This window comes from Rutilus rutilus (assembly GCF_951802725.1).
Source record: "Rutilus rutilus genome assembly, chromosome: 4".
Lineage (NCBI taxonomy): Eukaryota > Metazoa > Chordata > Actinopteri > Cypriniformes > Leuciscidae > Rutilus > Rutilus rutilus.
The window spans coordinates 29,184,836-29,191,187 of NC_140212.1; positions in this window are offsets into that span (position 1 = coordinate 29,184,836).

Genomic DNA, 6,352 nt, shown 5'->3' on the forward strand with positions numbered 1-6,352 from the left:
TTAAAAAATCACCTGCAGATTCAATCTAGAGGGAGTCCACTTGTGATAATATTGTGTAAATATTTTGTCATCACACTTACAAATAACAAGTCAGTCGGGTGAGACCTTATTTGTGTTTTTTTTGGTGTGAATAGTTTGTTTACTTGGCTCTGCAACTTTAAATGCCAGAAACTATGTATCTGATATTTATTTTTATTGAATGGTGGCATACACTTCCATCTTGCTGTCAAATGGCACAATGTAATGAAAAGTATAAATAAAATGGCATAAACTGGCATATTATTTGATTCATCTTTAGAGAATGAATGCACAGATGTTTTCAATCTGGATATGAATATGGCTACTATTGGGGCTCATCTGATGATATCTTGAAGCTCTTTCTAGCTGTGGTTTGTGTATTAGCTAAACATCTATCTTTCTACATGGGCAAGAATAAGTTTGTGAACACTTTGAAAACATCTAGTTATCTTCATTGATTACTCCAAATGTGACCTGATCTTGATTTAACTCACTATTATAGACAACGACAATCTGCCTACACTAATAACACAATAATTTGTACGAATACAGTAAGTAATCATTCACAGTTCAGGGTGGAGAAAGTAAGTGAACCCTTGCTTGAATTTATTAAAGGTCCTTTTTGTAGATCCTCGTTTAGCACCATTTTTGGAACATTCATCCCCACAAACTTGTTTGTTTATCATTATTTATGTTATGCAACAGTTTCTGAAATGGCAGGACTCAGGAGAATATGTACATTGATCAGCCACAACATTAAAACCGCTCACAGGTAACGTGAATAACATTGATTATACTATAATTACAATGGCTCCTGTCAAGGGGTGGGATATATTAGGCAACAAGTGAGCAGTCAGTTCTTGAAATGTATTTCACATTTTCACACTTGCATATACACTCTTAGAAAGAATGTGTTAAAAATAACACAACCTGTGTTAAATGTTAACACATTCTTGGGTGAGCTCCAGGACTACTAGTTTTGTGTTAATTTTAACTAATTTACTGTGTTAATGAGTTTAACACACTAAATGTGTCAAAGTTTACCATAAAGATGTGTAAACATGTAACATTTCCACATTATGTGCTATCCTTGGCTACACACATTGTGTTAAAAAAGGTATCTTAAATCCTAAACAAAACGTTAGCATATGACAAAATAAATCTAAAGTCTGTGGTTGATTATCTTTTTTATTATAATGAAATATCAACAATTAAATTCAATCCAAAATAGAACAATACAATTTAAAGCAGTCAAAAAGGAAATGTACAACATAGGACAAAACAGTTATTTCCACAACCTCATTAGGTAACATGACACATAACTCCACCTTCAAAATAATTTCTTTTATTTCCAAACATTTTTGTATTGATGTACATTGGTGGCCAAAGGTTATTTTAATGTTTTTGAAAGAAGTATCTTATGCTCACCAACTATATAATTTGATACAAAAATACAGTAATATTGTGAAATATTATTACACTGTAAAACAGCTGTTTTCTATTTGAATATATTTTAAAATGTAATTTATTCCTTTGATGACAAATCTGAATTTTCAGCATCATGCTCCCAAGTCTTCAGTGTAACATGATCCTTCAGAAACCATTCTTATATGATGATTTGATACTGAAGAAACTTTTCTGATTATTATCAATGTCTGTGCTCATCCATCTTTTCCACAGCATAGGAATAAAAGTAATGATAAAAACTTAAAAAAAGCCAGCCTTTGGGAATAAGCATATTTTGTCCACCTTTGGGAAAAAGTAAATGAACCTATACCTAAATGAACTTCTCCTGTTCAGAACTAAGTCTTGTGTAGCCAGACCTATCCCTAGACTCTACCGCAGCTTTTCTTGACCAAGGACTGCCCAAGAGGACATTTGACTGACATGTAACACAACCAATCACAGTTCGTGTTTAGGGGCGTGACAATATAATGTTGATGTCCCTACAACAACAGACTAGCATGCATCTAATAAATTATTCATTCAAGAATGTTGTACAAGTTAACTGCAACAACGGAGCCGCAAACTTCACATACTTTTGAAAATCCAGCGTTTAGTTGATCCTGGTAAGCACTCATTGTCACAGTTGTAAGCACAACAGTGTTCTTCTTCCACGAGGGCTTTTGGTATCACGGCATTTGTTTCCAGGCGGACCGATAAAGAACGCGACATGCACATCTCCCGAACATCCTGTAGAATTCAACCAATCAGATTGTGACTTTGAAACTCCTTAAGTGTTTCCAGAAAAGTGTGACATATGCATCAGTCCCCTGCTTCAGCTAAGTTACACTATTGACAATGGAAGTTTTTTTGCCCGCAAAATCTCGTCGTAACCTAGATTTTAAACCAGTACTAAAATAACAGTAGCAGAAAATATTGTTTTTGTAAATAAACATAAGGAAATATTGAATTCAAGAACAGCTTACCTCAAGAATATTGCTAGCATCAACGACGTGATTCGGCGCGAATCATCTCCTCCCTGGTAAAAAGGTTTTCACAAACAGTTTTGACGCGAGGGGTAGTCGATAACGAAGTGATATGTTATAAATGTATTATTTTCAACTATATAGAAGTAAAAACTAAATAGTTGCTGCCATTAACAGACTATTATCTACTACTGAACTGACTGGAACTGGATTCTGTTCACTCAAAGTCACTAGATCTTATTGGTTCAGTTCAACTAGCTAACGTTATAAAAATAACACGTTATTGTGTTATAAGTGTGTACGCACATCAGTCTACTCATATTGTGTTAAATGCTTTGAGTAAATTCCCAAGTTGTGTTCATTTTAAACTACACATAGAAATGTGTAAAATAGGTTATTTTTTTCAACATATTTTTAGGTAATATTGACACAAAATGTGTAAATTAGAGTGTTACACACATTTTGTGTAACTTTTCTATACATTCCTTCTAAGAGTGTATTCATATATAGTATAAAATATGTGAATTTAGCATGCTGTCTGAGGAGAGGCCTCTGAGATCAGAATTTGGCCCAAACCCAGAGCACTCCTCGCTGGGATAGGAATAATCGAGAGTGAGGAGTTGGGGTGGTGGAAGGATGCTGGAAAAACTTTTGTGGAACAGAGGTAAGTTGGCTCTATATACAAGTCTACTTAATAAAACAATTTCACAAGTCCACACTTAACATATAATTAAATATAGTAGAAAATATGCATATTTTGTATGCTGTCCGAGGAGGCTCTGAGCTTCTCAACACGAGCTTCTCAAACTTGTGAAGAACTATCTGCGATCGACAATGGCTACGTGTATATGCAACCAAATAATCCATAAAGCCTTCATTTAAACACCTTAATAATCGATCCGATTGAGCTTGATCGGAATGAAATTTCGATCGGATTGAAAGGAGTGGTTTATTCCTTTTTCTAATCTGATCGAGAGGGCATGTAAACACTTGATCGGATTGAAAACCAAAACTGAAATGACTGCGCATGTGCAATGACATACAAATAGCATAATGGCGTATGACACCCGGAACAAGCTTTTCTTCCTGTTGAATAAAGTGTCACATGAGTCAAATGAGTGTCCAGTCATTCTAAAATTCTCCTTTCACTTCTGTCACCAAATCTGTTGCAAATTAGAATACTCCAAGATAATTAATGAGTTTGCAGCAGCCAAAGCAATAAAGGTCCTCTTTTAAATGGTGAGTCAATTGTATTAATTCATTACACCTGTCTTAAGTCAACAGTGTGTGATAAATTGCCATTTTTTTCCTCTTAAAAATTTGAATGAAGGGGGCGGCATATTCCTATTTTGCCCAGAGCTCTGTATTGTCTTACCCTGGCCCTGTGTTACACCCCTTAATGGCAACAGTGTTCCCTGATGGCAGTGGCCTCCTTCAGCAGGATTAATGCATCCTGTTTTTAAAATAGGGAAATTAGTTTGGCTGTAATGCTCAGCCACTTGCAAAATAGTAAAAACAACATGAAAAGGATCGTGATAAAATCATGAATCATGATTTTCCTGAAAAAAAGTCATATGATATTTTTGCCATATCGCCCAAATGGGGGTCATGGGCGGACTTCACCATTAGGCAAAGGTCGGCAATTGCCTTGGGCTCCGAGCTACCTAGGGGCCCACAAAATCCTGTATTAACTTATGGTTACGTTTTTTTTACTTGTCACAAATTATATATTTCTAATTCGCTAAAATGGCATCACAATGCTTGAGACAGCATGAGAAGTCTGCAGAACACATCACATACATGGATACTTGGCGCAATCTTTCACAGAAACTATAAACAAACACAGCTATAGATCAGGTAAACATAGATCTAATTGCTCTTGAAGTTAACCACTGGAAAGAGATTTTAAGAAGTCTTAGTGCTATTGTAAGCCATCTGGCAGAGCACAATCCTGCATTTTGTGACCACTCTGACAGATTATTTGAGTCTGGTAATGGATATTTCCTTGGACAAGTACAATTAATGGCTCAGTTTGACCCAATGATGCGAGAGCATTTGAGGAGAATTCAGTCAAAGGAGCTTAGTGACACTTATTTAAGCAAGCATATTCAAAATGAACTGATTTCTGTTGTGATGAAATGTACAACTGATGCAATTGTAGAGAGAGTAAAAACAGCCAAATACTATGCAATAATCATGGACTGCACTCCAGACCTCAGTCACAATGAGCAGCTCTCAGTGGTGCTACGAATTGTTAATTGTGAGTTATCAAAGGGTGTCTCCATCCATGGAGTGTCTTTGTTGGATTTCTTAAGGCACTTGACACAACAGCAAAAGGCTTATGCGCAACATTTTTAGGCCACCTAGAAACACTAATTGGATCTTTGCAATTGTCGAGGCCAGTCTTTACGATAACGGGAGCAACATGCAGGATAAAAAGCAGGTTTTCCAAAAGAGAGTGCTGGAATTAAACTACAAAGGGTTATATATTATCCTTGTGGAAGTCACACACTGAATCTTGTTGTTGGTGATGCAGCCAAATCTTATGTGATGTCCATCAGCTTCTTTGGGCTGTTACAGCGACTTTACACTCTTTTCAGCTCCTCAGTTCACCGTCGGACCATTCTCAAAGAACACGTCAAGAATTTTACACTTAAGGCATTGTCAACAACCAGGTGGGAGGGCAGAGTTAAACCTTTGAAAGCTATTCGCTATCAGCTGCCTGAAATCATGAAGGCATTAACTGCTCTAAAGGAGTACTCCGCAGAGAAACGAGAAGCAGATGTTGTCTCAACAGCTGAAAGCATCTGCCAGGATCTGCAGATATGGCCTTTTGTGGTAAGTACCATAGTGTTGTAAAATGTGGTGTTCCCCAAAGTTTCAGTCGAGACAGTGAGGGAAGAAATCAGTGCGGTGAAAGAATTCCTTCAGGAAAACAGATGCCAGGGAGACAGCAGAGAAGCTTGAGGTGGAGATGAGCTGGCCTGAGGTGCGTCAGAGAAGTCAAACTAAACAGTTTGAGAATGAGGGAACAGAGCAGACTCAGTCAACTGCAGAAGACTTCTTCAAAAGAGAATTTTTTCTGCCTCTAATAATAATAGATACAGCTCTTGTCACAGTAGAGGACAGATTTTCCAATCTGATATTCTTCTTCGAGCTTTATGGATTTTTCTACTCGATCGACATAATGAAAAGCACTGAGAAGGAAGGGAAGCTGGATGAATGTCATTGATGCAGAAGACCTGAAGATTGAGGTGAAGGGTGCAGTTAGGTCCTTCCCGCCAAATGTCTCATCACCATTTGAGATGCTTGACTATATATAAAGAGAATATACTTGACATATCCAAATTTGAGTATAGCTTTCAGACTCCTTCTCACTCTCCCTGCATACATTTACAGTAGCATCAGGTGAGAGAAGTTTCTCATCACTGAAACTAATTAAAATGTACCTCAGATCAACTATGTCACAAGGCAGGAAGTCACTGGATATGGAATCAGTGATAGCAAGATTTGCTGAGGCCAAAGCTCGCAAGGTCAGATTTTAGCATCGACATCTAAACTCTGCCTCCCAGCCATGCAAAATATAGCCTTGTGGCATATGGACCATAATATTATTCCATTTCTGAGAGTCCATGAAAAAGATCCATCACTGTTCTGAGAACTTTAGACACAACTATACAGCAGTAGCCCAAGATTTCCTTCATTTGTTCATCAACTATTAAAGCTGAGTAAATTTATAAGAGAAACCAAGAGAAACTCAATGTACAAGAAATACATTCAAGAGAGAGAAAGAGAAAACAAAGACACAGAGAAAGGTGAGATGAAGAGAAAGACAGACAAAGACAAATAGAAAAGGGAGAAGAATAGAAAGACAGACTAAAGGGAGAAGAATAGAAAGACAGAAA